The sequence below is a fragment of the Rhinoderma darwinii genome, chromosome 1 (genome assembly GCF_050947455.1).
Source record: "Rhinoderma darwinii isolate aRhiDar2 chromosome 1, aRhiDar2.hap1, whole genome shotgun sequence".
NCBI classification, from domain to species: domain Eukaryota; kingdom Metazoa; phylum Chordata; class Amphibia; order Anura; family Rhinodermatidae; genus Rhinoderma; species Rhinoderma darwinii.
In genome coordinates, this window is record NC_134687.1 from 163669640 (window position 1) to 163690126 (window position 20487).

The 20487-nt window shown below is 43.7% G+C and overlaps 1 protein-coding gene across 1 annotated transcript in view; it reads left to right on the plus strand.

Moving 5' to 3' along the window:
- Positions 1 to 13049: 13049 nt before the first annotated feature.
- Positions 13050 to 20487, plus strand: part of PITX2 (paired like homeodomain 2) — a 28828-nt gene continuing 21390 nt past the window's right edge. The window contains exon 1 of the mRNA XM_075849729.1: positions 13050 to 13215. The gene's annotated coding sequence lies outside the window, so the exon portion shown is untranslated. The remainder of the gene's footprint in view (positions 13216 to 20487) is intronic.

A 20487-nucleotide genomic window follows, 5' to 3' on the forward strand; every position in this document is an offset into this window, starting at 1 on the left:
GTCATAACTTGGCCAAAAATGCTCGTTTTTTAAAAATAAAAACGTTACTGTAATCTACATTGCAGCGCCTATCTGCTGCAATAGCAGATAGGGGTTGCAAAATCTGGTGACAGAGCCTCTTTAAGATAGACTTTGATAGATGAAAACACCTCCCCCTTACAGTTACAGGCAGAATTAATTTATTTAAAATGAAGTCACTGCCTAGATTCGTGTACCTCTTTCACGATTCTGCAGTATGGCTACCATTATCACTTTACTCCGATATTGACAAAGATCTTAGATCTTTTATTTGGGCAGGGGGTACTCCTAGAATCGCTCTAGGCACACTACAACTACTTACTGAGCAGGGTGGCCTCCCAAATTTATATCTCTACTTCCTTGCTAGTCAACTGGTTTACGTATGGTGGTGGTTTACCCATAGACACTTTAATCCCTGTACTGAGCTGGAAGCTTCACTTCTCGGTTCCTATAGCCCTGGTGAACCCTATAACGTACAGCAAAGTTTACCGCTCAGACGGCACTAGTTAAACAGTCCAACAAGGAATCTGTATGGACGCTTTCTCCCAGAAAAATGCAGTAGACAGTCCGCGATCAGTGTAACACCCTCTGTATGTCTCTTTTTTTTTCATCTATCAGACATATAGGATCTTTTTCCTGCCAGGAGCTTTTGAACGTCGAGAGACGATATGGAGCTCTGTGGAACTACAGGGATAAGAATTATCAGCTATACCCTCACTGATCTTGGACTGTCTACTGCATTTTTCTGGGAGAAAGTGTCCATACCGATAACTTGTTGGACGTTTTTAACCAGTGCCGTTTGAGCGGTAAACTTTACTGTACTTTATTTATGTTATCTAGGGTATTTTGGATCCTACCTATTTTAATTTACCTGCTCCGGCCTGAGTTTACATATTGTGGGTATTAGAGACAGGAGAAACTAATACATTTGGAACTCTATTTATAGACAGCCCACCCGGACACACACTTACTGTCCCAATGCAGACTACTCTGAAGGTCTGGCAGAGATCTTCGTTGCTCTTTGACTCAGAAGAGGTGTCCTGGTCACCTAGGACGCCACTCTGGTGTAACCCGCTTCTGCTGCAGTTACAAGGACTCCCTAACCCTAGTGAGTGGGCAACCCTGGGTATATTGACCTTGGAGGATGTGGTAGTGGAAGATAAAGTAGCTACTTTTGCACAACTTCGGTCCAAACACCAGATCCCGACTCACCTCAGGTTCCGTTATTTCCAGATTAGACATGCCCTCTGGTCACAATTTGCAGGATATAATGTTAGACTTTGTACATTCCCGGTGGAGGATTGGGTGACACAGGAGACGTTGGCTAAACCATTATCCATACTTTATAAACAGTTGTTAACTGTATCTTCCGACAAACTTGATGGGGCCTTGTACCAGTGGTCTCAGATTCTTTCCTCTGTATCTACAGACAATCATAAGGAAATGCTATCCGGTCTAACAGGTCCCCTAATATCTACAAGAGACCGACTTATTCAATTAAAATGTTTCCACCAAATTTACTACAACCCTTCCAAATTGTATAGAATGGGACGCATACCTACTCCTGTCTGCCCACGCTGCCAAGGAGCTGAGGGCTCTTTCCTATATATATATGTTCTGGGAATGTCCTATTATTAATAATTTCTGGGCTGAGGTAATGGAATTTGTTGAACTTAAAGTAGGATTCCCTCGCATACTTGAACCCAGAACTTGCCTTTTATTATTGGTAGAAGAAATTATACCTACTATAGTTGTTCGATCTCCTATGACACTCCTATTGTTCTATGCTAAAAAAAACTATACTCCTGCATTGGAAGAATCCCAAGCTCCCTACGTTGTCAGCATGGATTGCGTTGGTTAATTCTACCTTGCCACTTTTTAAACTCATTTATGAAGGACGAGGATGCCCTGATAAATTTCTGAAAGCGTGGAGCTCTTGGATAGCTAACCCTCATACTAGCTCATAACTCGACATTGCTCAGGTAGATTGAGCCTGGACTTTGCTGACGTCTCTCTGGACCCCCAATCCTCCACTAAACTTTTTCCCTTGACTGGTCCTCACCGGATTTTATTTTAAATTGTGTTCTAATAAGGAAAGGCTGTTTGTTCCGGTTTTGTTTTTGTTTTCTACTATATATACATATTGATATGTGAAGAAGTATATCCATATGTTTTTGTTAATAATTGACCATGTACACTTGGTACTGCTGAATTATTTGCTGTATGCAACATTATTTTATACTTTTCTATTTTGTACCGCTGTTTGCTATGAGGGCTTAATAAAATTACCTTTAAAAAAACACAAATAGCACGCGCTGTATTGACCTATGATATGATAAAAGAGGTAAATGGTGTAGAATACAACTGGTTTACTAACTTTTAGAAAAGTGATGGTGAACAACAGTCTGTTGTTTAGTAGGATGGGTTGTATTCCCCAGCAAGTGTGCACACATAAATACTGCAGAACAGTACTTCAGATAGGCGTTCTGCTCAGCAGTAAATCATTCTTCATAAATATACCCCACTGTGTGTTAATCACTTTCACATGGCAGGAATTATTGGTAATTATATATTATACACCGGCACAATTACTAATAATAACCGCTTTATGGTGACGGCCTTTTGTATGTGGTAATCTATCGACAATCACACAAGAGCTGACAAACTCTCACAGCAGGAGTGCTGCCTGTTATGTGATTCGTCAGTTAATATCTACTGTCATTTGATTGGACATAGACTGCCTGTCTGTAATGTGATTGGTCAATGGCTGCTTATTTGCTGTGTTTGGGCAGTGTCTGAACATGACAAGAAGGTGAAGGACTCAAAAGGATCTGGAGACTTAAAACAACAGGTCAAGAAAGTTCAAGAGGATCAGTTCACTCCACCGGATGGGTACAATAGACACATACAGTTTAAGTCTATGAGCCCGTAGTCCGATACATCTACTTTCCAGAAACGCCTGTCCCTCACATATTTGCATTAAGCAAAAGAGATTGTCAATTGTGGTAATGTCATAACTGGGAGTTCATGGGGACAGTTCTGCCATTGATACTCCCTCTTTATATTTAATTTAAAATTAGTTTAACCCCTATCCGCACGAGGACGTAACTGTCCGTCGTTGCGGGAGGTTACTTCCCGCACTAGGACGTATAGTTACTGAGTTTTTCCCGGTGCACACTGTCGGCGACAGTGTGCACTGGCAACCGGGAAGTCAGCTGTCGCCGACAGCTGACACTCCCCTCTTGCCAGCCAGCGGTCCTTTGCCGCTGATTTCGGCGAATTAACCCCTTAAATTCGGCGATCGGGTGCAATCGCCGAATTTTAGGGGTTTCTAGCATATCGGCAGACCCCCGTCCGAAATCGCGGGGTCTGCCGATAGTTAGTATGGCAAACAGAAGCCAAACAATGGCTTCCGGGTCTGCCATGGACGGAAGCCCATCAAGACCAACCTTCGGCTGGTCCTGATAGGCTTCCTGTCAGAGTGACAGGAAGTCACTGTGTCGTTCCCGATGCACACTGTCGGCGACAGTGTGCATCGGGAACTTGGAGATCAGCTGTCCCCGACAGCTGACACTCTCCAGTGTTGCCGATCAGCAGCTCATCGCCGCTGATTTCGGCAATTAACCCGTTACAGGCGGGGCTCGATTGCGATCTCCGCATGTAGCGGGTTTGTTGCGCATCAGCAGCCCCCATGCAATCGTGGGGGCTTCTGATGCTTGTGATGGCACCCGGGGGCCAGACAACGGCCCCCGGGTCTGCCATGTATATCAGCCTATGAGGATCAGCCTCTGCTGATCCTCGTAGACCAACTGTCAGAGTGACTGTGACGTCACCCTGACAGTTGGAATACATTACACTACCTAGGTAGTGTAATGTATTCTAGCAGCGATCAGAGCTGCAGGTAAAAAAAAGAAAGTGTAAAAAGTAAAAAAAAAGTTAATAAACAAAAATATAAAGTGTAAAAACTAAAAAAAAGTTAATAAAAATGTTTTATAAAAGTGTAAAAATAAAAGGTTTTGTTTTCCTATAATAATGTTAGGGATCTGCCAGGTACTACGTCTAGGTATACTCCTGGGATTAATCAATCCACACCTGAGGCCAGACCTGTTCGACTGACACCATCTCCCACCAACCAGGGTGGCAGGCTCAGGAGTGGGAGAGCCTATCGCGGCCTGGTCAGTCGGAGTTAGCTCTGCCCCCTGTCCTTTATTACCTGCCGTGTTCTCTTCCTCAGTGCTTGTAATTCTTCTGGATTCCTGGCCTCACTGCTGCTTGCTCCAGCCTGCTCCTGCCGTGCTTCTGCCTTGCTGCAGTTCCGCTTAACCTGCTTTGCTTTGCCCCTGGCTTGCTTCCTTCTCCGTGCTCACTTTGGTATACTCCACTTCATCCTGGTCCTGACTACTCATTCACCGCTCCGTTTCCTCGCGGCGTTCCGTGGCTACTGCCCCTTCCCTTGCGTGTTCCCTGTTTGTTCTCCCGTGCACTTAGACAGCGTAGGGACCGCCGCCCAGTTGTACCGCGTCGCCTAGGGCGGGTCGTTGCAAGTAGGCAGGGACAGGGCGGTGGGTAGATTAGGGCTCACTTTCCCTTCACCTCCTTCCTGCCATTACATAGCATGGACCCTGCCAAGGTTCAGGCTGTGGCGGAATGGGTCCAACCTGCCTCCCTTAAGGCGTTACAGTGTTTTTTAGGGTTCGCCAACTATTACAGGAGATTTATTGCCAACTTCTCGGTCGTCGCTAAGCCTCTTACGGACCTTACTCGCAAGGGTGCTGATGTCCTCCATTGGCCCCCTGAGGCCGTCCAGGCCTTTGAGACCCTCAAGAAGTGCTTTATCTCGGCCCCCGTGCTGATTCAGCGCAACCAAGAGGAGCCATTTATTGTGGAGGTTGATGCATCCGAGGTGGGAGTGGGGGCCGTCTTGTCCCAGGGTACCAGCTCCCTCACCCATCTCCGTCCCTGTGCTTACTTCTCTAGGAAGTTTTCGCCCACGGAGAGTAACTATGATATTGGCAACCGCGAACTTCTAGCCATTAAATGGGCTTTTGAAGAGTGGCGGCACTTCCTGGAGGGGGCCAGACACCAGGTAACGGTCCTTACGGATCACAAGAATCTGGTTTTCCTAGAATCGGCCCGGAGGCTTAATCCTAGACAAGCTCGGTGGGCACTATTCTTTACCAGATTTCATTTCTTGGTTACCTATAGGGCTGGGTCCAAGAATATTAAGGCTGATGCTCTGTCACATAGTTTCATGGCCAATCCTCCTTCCGAGAAGGATCCTGCTTGTATTTTACCCCCTGGTATAATCGTTTCTGCCACGGATTCTGATTTAGCTTCTGATATCGCGGCTGATCAGGGTGCAGCTCCCGGGAATGTCCCTGGGGACAAACTGTTTGTTCCCCTGCAATACCGGCTAAGGGTACTCAGGGAAAACCATGACTCCGCTCTATCTGGTCATCCTTGCATCTTGGGCACCAAACACCTCATTACCAGAAACTATTGGTGGCCTGGGTTGCCTAAAGACGTTAGGGCTTACGTCGCCGCTTGTGAGGTTTGCGCTAGGTCCAAAACCCCTAGGTCCCGACCTGCGGGCCTACTACGTTCCTTGCCCATTCCCCAGAGACCTTGGACCCATATCTCCATGGATTTTATCACCGATTTGCCTCCATCTCAGGGCAAGTCGGTGGTGTGGGTGGTAGTCGACCGCTTCAGCAAGATGTGCCACTTTGTGCCCCTTAAGAAGCTACCTAACGCCAAGACATTAGCTTGTTTATTTGTGAAACACATCCTGCGTCTCCATGGGGCCCCAGACAATATCGTTTCTGACAGAGGGGTACAATTTGTTTCCTTATTTTGGAGAGCTTTTTGTAAAAACTTGGAGATTGATCTGTCCTTCTCCTCCGCCTTCCATCCCGAAACTAATGGCCAAACGGAAAGGACTAACCAATCCCTGGAACAATATTTAAGGTGTTTCATCTCTGACTGTCAATTCGATTGGGTCTCATTCCTTCCCCTTGCTGAATTTTCCCTGAATAACCGGGTCAGTAACTCGTCAGGGGTCTCCCCGTTTTTCTGTAATTTTGGGTTTAACCCAAGGTTCTCCTCCCTTTCCCCTGGTTGTTCCAATAATCCTGAGGTAGAGGATGTTCATCGGGAACTGTGCACTGTCTGGGCCCAGGTTCAGAAGAACCTAGAGGCGTCCCAGAGCGCACAAAAGATTCAGGCGGATAGTAGACGTTCTGCTAACCCCGGTTTGTCGTCGGGGATTTGGTCTGGTTGTCGTCCAGGAACTTGCGCCTTAAGGTCCCGTCCAGGAAGTTTGCTCCCCGATTTATTGGACCTTATAAGATCATTGAAGTCCTCAACCCTGTATCCTTCTGTCTGGAGCTGCCCCCATCCTTTCGCATACATGACGTCTTCCATGCCTCCCTCCTTAAACGCTGCTCCCCGTCCTGGTCCCCCTCGAGGAAACCTCCTGTTCCCGTTCTCACCCCTGAGGGGGTGGAATTCGAGGTGGCCAAGATTATGGACAGTAGGATGGTCCAGGGCTCCCTCCAGTACCTGGTCCATTGGAGAGGATACGGGCCGGAGGAGAGGACTTGGGTACCTGCCCGTGATGTTCACGCTGGGGTATTGATCAGGAGGTTACACCTTCTCTTCCCTACTAAACCGGGTCCTCTTAGTAAGGGTCCGGTGGCCCCTCATAAAAGGGGGAGTACTGTTAGGGATCTGCCAGGTACTACGTCTAGGTATACTCCTGGGATTAATCAATCCACACCTGAGGCCAGACCTGTTCGACTGACACCATCTCCCACCAACCAGGGTGGCAGGCTCAGGAGTGGGAGAGCCTATCGCGGCCTGGTCAGTCGGAGTTAGCTCCGCCCCCTGTCCTTTATTACCTGCCGTGTTCTCTTCCTCAGTGCTTGTAATTCTTCTGGATTCCTGGCCTCACTGCTGCTTGCTCCAGCCTGCTCCTGCCGTGCTTCTGCCTTGCTGCAGTTCCGCTTAACCTGCTTTGCTTTGCCCCTGGCTTGCTTCCTTCTCTGTGCTCACTTTGGTATACTCCACTTCATCCTGGTCCTGACTACTCATTCACCGCTCCGTTTCCTCGCGGCGTTCCGAGGCTACTGCCCCTTCCCTTGCGTGTTCCCTGTTTGTTCTCCCGTGCACTTAGACAGCGTAGGGACCGCCGCCCAGTTGTACCCCGTCGCCTAGGGCGGGTCGTTGCAAGTAGGCAGGGACAGGGCGGTGGGTAGATTAGGGCTCACTTTCCCTTCACCTCCTTCCTGCCATTACAAATAAGTCATTTATTATAGGGAAAAAATGAAAACGTTAAAAAAAAGTACACATATTTGGTATCGCCACATTCGTAACGACCCAAACTATGAAACTATAATGTTATTTTTTCCGCACGGTGAACGCCGCAAACAAAATAAATGGAAAACTGTCAGCATCGCTATTTTTTGGTCACCACCCCTCCCAAGATATAGAATAAAAAGTGATCAAAAAGTCGCATTTACCCCAAAATGGTACCAATAAAAACTCCAACCCGTCCCGCAAAAAACAAGACCTCCCACAGCTTTTTTGACAAAAAAATAAAAAAGTTACGGCTCAGAATAGCGTGTCCCAGAAAATAAATTATTTTATAGAAACTTAATTTTATTGTGCAAATGCTGCAAAACTTTAAAAAAAACTATACACATATGGTATCGGCGTAATCGTACCGACCGGCAGAATAAATTAAAACATAATTTTTTGCTCACGGTGAACGCTGTAATAAATAAAGAATTTAAAGCGCCAAAATCGCTGTTTTTTGGTCACCTTAGCTCTAAAAAAGATCCTGAGGGGCCAAAATGCTCACTATACCCCTAGAAAATTCCTTGAGGGGTGTAGATTCCAAAATAGGGTCACTTTTGGGGGGTTTCCACTGTTTTGGTCCCTCCGGGGTGTTGCAAACCCGACATGGCACTGAAAACCAATCCAGCAAAATCTGCGCTCCAAAATCCAAAAGGCGCTCCCTCCCTCCTGAGCCTTGCTGTGGGTCCAAACATCAGTTTAAGACCACATATGGGGTATTGCCGTAATCGGGAGAAATTACTTTACAAATGTTGGGCGGCTTTTTCTCCTTTATTCCTTGTAAAAATGAAAACATTCTATGTTTCCACAGAAAAATAGGTGATTTTCATCTTCACAGACTAATTCCACTAAATTCTGCAAAAAAACTGTGAGGTCAATATGCTAACTATACCCCTAGAAAAATGCCTTGAGGGGTGTAGTTTCTAAAATGGGGTCACTTTTTGGGGGTTTCGACTGTTTAGGTACCACAAGACCTCCTCAAACCTGACATGGTGCCAAAAATATATTCCTAGAAAAAGGAGGCCCCAAAATCCACTAGGTGCTCCTTTGCTTCTGAGGCCTGTGTTTCAGTCCATTAGGACACTAGGGCTACATGTTGGATATTTCTAAAATCTGCAGTATCTGGGCAATAAATATTGAGTTGCGTTTCCCTGGTAAAACCTTCTGTGTTACAGATTTTTTTTTTATTACAAATGAATTTCGGCAAAAAAAATGAAATTTGTAAATTTCACCTCTACTTTGCCTTAATTCCTGTGAAACGCCTAAAGGGTTAAAATACTTTCTGAATGTGGTTTTGAATACCTTGAGGGGTGCAGTTTTCAAAATGGGGTGATTTATGGGGACTTTCTAATATATAAGGCCCTCAAAGCCACTTCAGAACTGAACTGGTCCCTGAAAAAATAGCCTTTTGAAATTTTATTGAAAATATGAGAAATTGCTGCTAAAGTTCTAAGCCTCGTAACGTCCTAGAAAAATAAAAGTACGTGAAAAAAAATGATGCAAACATAAAGTAGACATATGGGGGATGTTAACTAGTAACTATTTTGTGTGGTATTACTATCTGTTTCACAAGCAAATACATTTAAATTTAGAAAAATGCTAATTTTTACAAATTTTTGCTAAAATTTGACGTTTTTCACAAATAAATATTGAATTTATCGACCAAATTTTTTCACTAACCTAAAGTACAATATGTCACGAGAAAAGAATCTCAGAATCGCTTGGATAGGTAAAAGCATTCCGGAGTTATTACCACATAAAGTGACACATGTCTTATTTGAAAAAATCATCCTAAAGGGGTTAAGGGGTATTCCCAGCTCACACATTTATGACATATGCCCGAGGACCCCCATTCTCCACAGAGGTGCAGGTCCCAGATGGTGGACCGTATCTATTACACATTCATGGCATATCCTATGTATATGCCATGAATATGTGAGTTGGAAATGCCCCTTTAAATATGTTTTTGATTGAGAACATATTTGGTATTTTGAAGAATAATAATTCAAAGAGCACTAAACCTAAAGTAAACAGAATCTAAAAGTAAAAGATATGAAATAGGTTGCTAATATTACTTAAAGCATATAAATATCCCTAAATATTCTCAAAGTTGAAGATATGTGAGATAAAGCAGTGATCTTGTGGTCAGACATTTTTGTTTTGATTCTTTCATTGATCCCATTGACAAAATAGTCTCTATCCAACCTGAGATAGTTCTGCATAAACAAGTATAGCATACAATGGCAAAGAAATTGTATTCAAAATATACTTTAGTTTAGTGTCCGTTTAAAATATTTGCTTAAAAAAAAATGAATTTTTTTTTTTTCTCTTTTGTTGTTGAGGTGGGATCACATATATCAGTTGCATCTGGCCAGCTGTTTTTAATCTAAGTTGGACATAACTGATGCCATTTTTGTGCACCGGTTCCGCCTGTATAGAAGAACGCTGCATGCAACGTTTTTCTATCTGGCGAAGCTAGACATCCGGTGTTAAAACAGATGCAACTGTTGCCAGAAACGATCCCATAGAAAAGCATGGAATCAGCTCTGGCATCAATTTTCCTCCAGCGTTTCTGTACCACGCTGGAAACTAGGCCGGATTGCTGGACATACTGGAGCGGGGCCTTAGACATTGGCCGATGTGTGCAGCACTGGGAATTGATATTAGCAAGCGAATTTAAAAAAAAATGTTGGCTACTAAATAACTTTTTTCTACCCAAAAGCACAATAGTATCAAAACCAAACATTTGGTCATGGGCGTAACTACAGCCACGGCAGGTGTTACGAGGACCCGAGGCTGAGGTGGTCTCCCAAGTAAAAGTCGTTTTGCTGCTGTTTGTATTACTACAGTTTAGTTTACTTTCACCAAGGTGGAGAGTCTATTCCAGATTCTTCTATAGGGCCCTATCAGTTCTAGTCATGCCCTTGCATTTGGCGCCTAGTTTGAATGCGCTGCGAGTTCACATGTATTTATTTGATGCGGTAACCTCCACCCTTGTGTGTACAGTCATTACTTTTTTCATCGCATTGCTTCATGTTACACTACATTAAAACCAATACTGACTACAGTATTTATATGAGTGGTCATTATCCCTTAGCCAAGCTTCAAGGTACCATTAAAAAAGCTTCCTAAATTTCTTGCAAACGCTAGTTTATAGTTGGCAATATTTACTAAGCTAAAGGCCTTGCTCTAGTAAATATAGTTCAATCCATAACCAATCAAGATAAACATGGCATGGCATAGCGGCTGAGTGGTCTGAGAAAAAGTGTAGTCACAGGGGTATTGCCGCTACATTGCATACACATGTTGGCGACTATCGCCTTCACTAGTGAACAAGGCCAGGTCTCACCTGACGTTGTAAGCCACTATTTTTCTAAGATGAAATGGGGCAGCGAACAGTCAGAAAATCAGTCGCAAAAAGTTATTTGTGTCAAAAAAGTAGCAGGGGGCCTGTATACAGATAACTGGCATTGTTGCATTGATACATGACCCCCATCAGGTTACAAATCTGCAGCCTTCATTATTCTGGGGATGCTACAGATGTAAGCAAACATGGTACCCAATGTCCATGCCTGTTCATGGGCCAAAGGGGAAATGCTTTATCATTATTGGTCTCCTAAGGGCATGACCACACGTGGCGGATTTCCTCCGCAACTGTCCGCATCAATGCCGCACAGAATCTGCGTTGCAGATTCTGCTGCGGATCTGCACAAAATGTGCAGTAAATTGATGCGGACTAGCTGCTGCGGACTGCGGTAAAAGTACTTCCCTTCTCCCTATCAGTGCAGGATAGAGAGAAGGGACAGCACTTTCCCTTGTGAAAGTCAAAGAAATTCATACTTACCGCCCGTTGTCTTGGTGACGCGTCCCTCCTTCGGCATCCAGCCCGACCTCCCTGGATGACGCGGCAGTCCATGTGACCGCTGCAGCCTGTTATTAGCCTGTGATTGGCTGCAGCCGTCACTTAGACTGAAACGTCATCCTGGGAGGCCGGACTGGAGACAGAAGCAGGGAGTTCTCGGTAAGTATGAACTTCATTTTTTTTTACAGATAGATGTATATTGGGATCGGTAGTCACTGTCCAGGGTGCAGAAACAGTTACTGCCGATCGCTTAACTCTTTCAGCACCCTGGACAGTGACTATTTACTGACGTCTCCTAGCAACGCTCCCGTCATTACGGGAGCCCCATTGACTTCCTCAGTCTGGCTGTAGACCTAGAAATACATAGGTCCAGCCAGAATGAAGAAATGTCAAGTTAAAAAAGCAAGACGGATCCGCAGCACACATAACATGTGCATGACAGCTGCGGACTTCATTGCGGAAATTAGAATCTCCATTGAAGTCAATGGAGAAATTCCGCCATGAGTCCGCCACTGCTCCGCAACAGACAGAGCATGCTGCGGACACCAAATTCCGCTCCGCAGCCTATGCTCCGCAGCGGAATTTTACGCCTCGTCTAAACGAACACTGCTAAATTAAAGTGTAAGTCAATGGACAAACGGCTCCGCTGCAGATTAACGCTGCGGAGTGTCCGCAGCGGAATTTAAGTGAAATTCCGCCACGTGTGAACCCAGCCTAACTCTTTGCTTTTGGTGTGTGTGCATTATGTGCTGCCAGGGAGAGCACACAACCTGCAGTACAGTCATCATCATCATCATCATCATCATCATCATTATGTGTGTGAATATAACTATAATACTGATAGCACTGAGATCAATGTTCTCCAAGCACAGGACTAAGCAGCAGATCTTTAGATCAGAACTGTCCATCCCACTGCTGCAGTTTCCCCACATTCAGGTCCTTATATTGGAAACATTACAGACAATACAGCAATGACCAGTACAGAATGAGTATATATACTCAGTCTGACATAATACAACATTTTTCATATGATATACTCCTGGACAAACCCTTTAACTCATTGTCATTGACACATATTTTAAAAACAAATTGTATCTACATTTATTTTACAGTTGAATGCAATGTATTGTTCTCTGTTAGCAACCATTTTAGACTGTAAGGAGGCTGATTGTAGTGGAATGTCTGTCCCCATGATCCCTACTATATCTCACATATCTAAAGTTACATTTACTGTGCATATCTGTAAGTAATATTGGAAGTTGTACTTTTATCAGCTAATGACAGTTGTAGAGGTGAATGGCTTGTAGGGTACAGTCAGGTTGGTACCCCAGCATTATTGCCCCCTCCTGGAGGGAATCTTGGAGATGTTTTGCTGTCAGATTGAAGTCTCCTTGCATTAAGTGGTAAAGCTCAGGGGAGGACACATGACGCTGCCACTATTACACTGGTTATGATATCTGATCGAAACCTATTCTTCTCATCTAGCCCTGATTTATTTTACTGAGTAAAAACACCAAGTCAAGAGTTGAAGGTTAAAGCTCTTTTTGATATAATGCACTGTAGATGAAGTCAATCGATTGACAGACTCATGGCCAAGAGAGGGGTTTCTAGCTCACACCGCTGCTGCTCTGCCTGAAGGAGAAAAGCAAAGAAGTTTGCAGAATAATTTAGAAAGTTAAGTGTGAGTTGCCTGAGATGATGATGTAATGAAGACATTGGGAAGATCTGGTCAGGTCACCTCTTTTCTCACATCAGAGACCCATCAGAAATTCTTTCAAGTGTCCTTCTGCGTCGCCAAAGATGACAACAGCAAATCAATAAGTGTTTGAAATGAAAGGGGAAGCTGCCTAACCCCTGAGGCAACACTTCACATCACATCTTCTTACTTCTTGTCTCTGAACTTCCAGATTCCTCCACAGAGCTCCCATCAAGAACAAATAGCAGAGGGGCGCTGGTGCTATTCAGGTCTACTGGAGCAGGTACTACTTACCTACCTACAGGTAGGTGTGTGTGTGTGTGTGTGTGTGTGTGTGTGTGTGTGTGTGTGTGTGTGTGTGTGTGTGTGTGTGTGTGTGTGTGTGTGTGTGTGTGTGTGTGTGTGTGTGTGTGTGTGTGTCAGCAGGCAGCAGGTCACAGGAACAAACTGGTCTTATTTGGTCACCTACTGGCCAGTAATTTACAAGACATTTATATCGATGTTCTATAAAAATGCATTGATTTTTTATTGTTTTAATTGGTCTATTGTTCATAATTGCAATATATGTGTTTGCTGCCAGTATAATTTTTAATGTATGTATTATATGTCTAACAGCAATGTATGTATTTTATGTATAGTTGCAAAGTGTTTGTTTGTTTGTTTGTTTGTTTGTTTGTTTGTTTGTTTGTTTGTTTGTTTGTTTGTTTGTTTGTTTGTTTGTTTGTATTAGATGTATAATTGTAATATGTATAATGTAAAATTCCAATGTATAATCCAGTTGTATAATTGTAATGCATTTATTAGACATATAACTGCAATGTATGCATGTATAAGATGTATAATTGTTATGTATGTATGTATGTATTTATGTATGTATGCATAAATGTCTATTAGATGTATAATTGTAATGCATGTATGTATTAGAAGTATAACTGCAATGTATATATGTATTAGATGTAAAATTGTAATATATGTATGCATTAGAAGTATAACTGCAATATATGTATGTATTAGATGTAGAATTGCAATGTATATATGTATTAGATGTATACTTGTAATATATGTATGAATTAGATGTATAATTGCAATGTATGAATGTATAGTTGAAACTTGTATCTATAATTACACTATGTAGGTATGTATCTTGGTCACCGATTTTATTGTATGCACAGGCATTACCCAGCAGCACTGAAAAGCAGTGCACAATTTAATTCACTTGTATTTAACCCTTTCATAGTGACTTGTGGCTCCTTAAGCATGCAAATTGCATTACAGCAGACAGCTATATTACACAAGAGCTCTTACTCATGATATATGGTTGTCCTTATTACCTCCTTGTTCCAATACTAAGCTCCCTCTATATTATATCACATTCATAATAAAGCAGTCATCTAGATCTCTCCTTCTTCAGCAAATGAAGAGCAGGATGCAATAATATATTAAAAACAATTAAATATCGCTAAAACACGAGGGCATTTGGTTGTATTGGGCAGGGAAAAGCACAAAGGGCAGATAATTTTAATTTATATGCAGATCCATTAAGCTCTTATAATGTTTTCTTTTTTTCCTCTGTGTGATTGTGTTATAGGCGCTGCATGGATGGGTAACCCTGAATGAGCACATTATCACTACAGGGATGACAATTTCAAACAGCCTCCAAATCAATACTGGTTGGAGTTGTTAAACAGATAGCGATTTGCTATTTACATATACCTGCTTGTTGTCAAGTATGCCTGCTCGGGTATAGATCATAATCCATCACGGATGGGAGGAAACCACTCACTAAATAGGAAATCACAGCAGCCCATAAAATAACTGTGCAGACATGTGGAATTGATAGACATTTGTAAGGGATTATTTCACTCTCAACATTTTTTCTAATTATTCTGTTGACTGGGTGATTATTGCTTTGTAAATTGTTTCTACTGCAATTTTATGACCTATTTGGAAAGGAGTGACGTAAGCTCCTGTGCATCTGGATATGTACATATAAACACTAGCCATATAAATATGTGCATTTCTGTGTGTGAGTATCGGAAGAACCAAAAAATTATATATATATATATATATATATATATATATATATATATCTTTGTATCTATCTATGTATGTATCTATCTCTTATCTATCTCTTATTTATTTATTTATATATCTATATATCTATCTAGCTCACATTTATCTATCTATCTATCTATCTATCTATCTATCTATCTATCTATCATCTATCTATCTATCTATCTATCTATCATCTATCTATCTATCTATCTATCTATCTATCTATCTATCTATTTATCTATCTACCTATCTATTATCTATCTATCTATCTATCATCTATCTATCTATCTATTATCTATCTATCTATCTATCTATCTATCTATCTATCTATCTATCTATTATCTATCTATCTATTATCTATCTATCTATCTATCTATCTATCTATCTATCTATCTATCTATCTATCTATCTATCTATTATCTATCTATCTACCTATCTATCATCTATCTAGCTATATCTCTATCTATCTATCTATCTATCTATCTATCTATCTATCTATCTATCTATCTATCTATCTATCTATCTATCTATCTATCTATCTCAATGTCTATTTATTTATCTATCTATCTATCTACCTACCTGTCTATCTACCTACCTGTCTATCTATCTCATATCTGTCTATCTAGTAAACAAGAAAATGGTGAAAGCACTCTGCGAACACCAATGGCACCTAAACACTATATATAAATAAATATGCATTGCTGCTGAATCTACTTACAATAGTGAGGTTCTTAGCACACATGTTGATCAAATTGTGTGAGCCCACCTGCAAGGCGATCTCTATGAGGTGGGTTCCTATGCTGCTCATACACCCAGAACTGGGACTAAACCTACATATACATCTGGGGATGGTAGAAACCAGCATTAAACTAATTAAAATCACCCAGGGCAAAATATATATATGTATATGTGAAAGGCTCCAGATTAGGAACCAAAATGCAGCGCATGGAATAAACCCACCAAATTTATTTTCATTTCATTTTTTGGAGTGCCGCCTCTTTTTTGAACATATATATAGCATCTATCTATTTATTCATCTATTTAGCTGCTCTCTTTCTCTTATCTATTTATCTATCTATATGCCAGACAAAGCTGTTCCTTGAAGTTGAGATGTAAGATCGCTTATGTCATCCTAGTGTGTGCCAGGCAGTTACGTGCTGTGTAGGGTGTATAATGGGAGAATGCATGGCCTGTCTGCAGCAGCATTATATGCTTAGTGCTGTTTTTCGCTGGCACAGATCAGGAGTCAGGAACCGATGTGTAAAGCGTCTCTATGTGCTATGCACAGAGCACATGACCCTTTTTTTCCGAGCAGCATGTCTAATGTTCTATTCCTTGGAGGTTCAGGGACATTAATTAGTTGTTTAATGGGAGTATGACTAAAAATGTAAAAGAAGGATTAGGAGCGTGAAACGTATGTCCAGCCTGTTCCTCACACTCCAGCAGGGGATGGAAATCAGGCAGCATCGTCTGGTTCTTTATGGGCCATTTCCATTTCTCGCCAGCTGCTCACTTCAGTTGCATGCTGGGCTATGAGACAGGAACAGTCTGCTCTGCCTGCCTCATGTACTATAAGCTGACACTGCATGACCTGCACCTCTCACTGTGGGCACACTCATACCACATTGTATACAGTATGATCTGTACTTCAAGCTATGGTCACACACTCATGCCACCTCATGCCCTTTACAAGCTGTGGATAGTCTGGCCTGCGTCTAAAATAATGATTGCACTCATGCCACTTCATGCCCTTTACATACTGTGGACAGTTTGGCCTGTACGTTACACAGTGATTGCACTCATGCCACCTCATGCCCTTTACATACTGTGGACAGTCTGGCCTGCACCTTACACAATGATTACACCCATGCCACCTCATGCCCTTTACACACTGTGGACAGTTTGACCTGCACCTTATACAATGACTGCACTCATGCCACTTCATGCCCTTTACATACTTTGGACAGTCTGGCATGCACCTTACACAATGGTTGCACTCATACCACCTCATGCCCTTTACACACTGTGGACAGTCTGTCCGGCACCTTACACAATGATTGCACTCATGCCACCTCATGCCCTTTACACATAGTGGACAGTATGACCTGCACCTTACACAATGACTGCACTCATGCCACTTCATGCCCTTTACCCGCTGTGGACAGTAGGGCCTGCGTCTTACACAATGATTGCACTGATGCCACCTCATGCCCTTTACACACTATGGACAGTCTGGTCTGCACCTTACACAATGATTGCACTTATGCCACCTTATGCCCTTTACACACTGTACACAATAGGGCCTGCATCTTACACAATGATTGCACGCATGCCACTTCATGCCCTTTACACACTGTGGACAGCCTGGCCTGCACCTTACACAGTGACTGCACTCATGCCACCTCATGCTCTTTACACACAGTGGACAGTATGGCCTGTACCTTACACAATAATTGCACTTATGCCATCTCATGCAGTTTACTCACTTTGGACAGTCTGATCTGCACCTTACACAATGACTGCACTCATGCCACCTCATGCTCTTTACACTCTGTGGACAGTATGTCCTGCACCTTACTCAATGATTGCACTGCCACCTCATTCCCTTTATACACTGTGGATAGTCTGACCTTCACCTTACACAATGACTGCACTCATGCCACCTCATGCCCTTTACACTAAGTGGACAGTATGACCTGCACCTTACACAATGATTGTATTCATACCACCTCATGCCCTTTACACACTGGAAACAGTCTGACCTGCACCTTACACAATTATTGCAGTCATGCCACCTCAGGCCCTTTACACATTGTGGACAGTATGACCTGCACCTTACACAATGAATGCACTCATGCCACTCATGCCCTATACACGCTGTGGACAGTAGGGCCTGCATCTTACACAATGATTGCACTGATGGCACCACATGCCCTTTACACACTGTGGACAGTATGACCTGCACCTTACACAATGACTGCACTCATGCCACTCATGCCCTTTACATGCTGTGGACAGTAGGACCTGCATCTTGCACAATGATTGCACTGATGCCACCTCATGCCCTTTGCACACTGTGGACAGTCTGGCCTGCACCTTGCAAAATGATTGCACTTATGCCGCCTTATGCCCTTTACACACTGTACACAATAGGGCCCGCACCTTACACAGTGATTGCACGCATGCCACTTCATGCCCTTTACACACTGTGGAGAGCCTGGCCTGCACCTTATACAATTATTGCACTTATGCCACCTCATGCCCCTTACACACTGTACACAGTATGACCTGCACCTTACACAATGATTGTATTCATGCCACCTCATGCCCTTTATACAGTGTGAACAGTCTGACCTGCACCTTACACAATAATTGCACTTATGCCACCTCATGCCCTTTACACACTGTGGACAGTCTGACCTGCACCTTACACAATGACTGCACTCATGCCACCAAATGCCCTTACACACTGTGGACAATCTGGTCTGCACCTTACACAATGATTGCACTCATGCCACCTCTTGCCCTTTACACACTGTGGACAGTCTGGTCTGCACCTTACACAATGATTGCACTCATGCCACCTCTTGCCCTTTACACACTGTGGACAGTCTGACCTGCACCTTACACAATGACTGCACTCATGCCACTCATGCCCTTTACATGCTGTGGACAGTAGGACCTGCATCTTGCACAATGATTGCACTGATGCCACCTCATGCCCTTTGCACACTGTGGACAGTCTGGCCTGCACCTTGCAAAATGATTGCACTTATGCCGCCTTATGCCCTTTACACACTGTACACAATAGGGCCCGCACCTTACACAGTGATTGCACGCATGCCACTTCATGCCCTTTACACACTGTGGAGAGCCTGGCCTGCACCTTATACAATTATTGCACTTATGCCACCTCATGCCCCTTACACACTGTACACAGTATGACCTGCACCTTACACAATGATTGTATTCATGCCACCTCATGCCCTTTATACAGTGTGAACAGTCTGACCTGCACCTTACACAATAATTGCACTTATGCCACCTCATGCCCTTTACACACTGTGGACAGTCTGACCTGCACCTTACACAATGACTGCACTCATGCCACCAAATGCCCTTACACACTGTGGACAATCTGGTCTGCACCTTACACAATGATTGCACTCATGCCACCTCTTGCCCTTTACACACTGTGAACAGTCTGGTCTGCACCTTACACAATGATTGCACTCATGCCACCTCTTGCCCTTTACACACTGTGGACAGTCTGACCTGCACCTTACACAATGATTGCACTCATGCCACCTCTTGCCCTTTACAGACTGTGGACAGTCTGGTCTGCACCTTACACAATGATTGCACTCATGCCACCTCTTGCCCTTTACACACTGTGGACAGTCTGGTCTGCACCCTACACAATGATTGCACTCATGCCACCTCTTGCCCTTTACACACTGTGGACAGTCTGGTCTGTACCTTACACAATGATTGCACTCATGCCACCTCTTGCAGTTTACACACTGTGGACAGTCTGGTCTGCACCTTACACAATGATTGCACTCATGCCACATCTTGCCCTTTAGGGCATGGCCACACGTAGCGGATTTGCGCTGGAATTCCACTGCGGACACTCCGCAGCGGAAATCCGCAGCGGACCCGTTTCTCCATTGCCTTCCACAGCTTTGTGGTTGGGTTCGTTTGCACGTTGCGGACAATTCCGCTGCGGAGCATAGGCTGCAGTGCGGAATTTGGTGTCCGCAGCATACAATGGTTGTTGCGGACTGGTTGCGGACTCATTGCGGAATTTCTCCATTGACTTCAATGGAGATTCAAGATTCCGCAATGAAGTCCGCAGATGTAATGTAGATGTTATGTGTGCTGCGGAGCGTATTGGTTTTTTAACATTACATTTCTTCATCCTGGCTGGACTTATCTGTATTTCTAGGTCTACAGCCAGACTGAGGAAGTCAATGAGGCTCCCGTAATTACGGGTGACTACGTGTGTGCACCCATAATTACGGGTGACTATGTGTGTGCACCCATAATTACGGGTGACTACGTGTGTGCACCCATAATTACGGGAGCGTTGCTAGGCGATGCTAGGCGATGTCAGTAAATAGTCACTGTCCAGGGTGCTGAAAGAGTTAAGCGATCGGCAGTAACTGTTTCGGCACCCTGGACAGTGACTACCGATCACTATATACAGCAACCTGTAAAAAAAACTTACAGAGAACTCCCTGCTTTTTCCTCCAGTCCGGCTTCCCAGGATGACGTTTCAGTCTAAGTGACGACTGCAGCCAATCACAGGCCAATCACAGGCCAATCACAGGCGGCAGCGGTCACATGGACTGCCGCGTCATCCAGGGAGATCGGGCTGGATGCCGAAAGAGGGACACGTCACCAAGACAACGGCCGGTAAGTATGAAATTCGTTTACTTTCACTAGGGAAAGTGCTGTCCCTTCTCTCTATCCTGCACTGATAGAGAGAAGGGAAGTA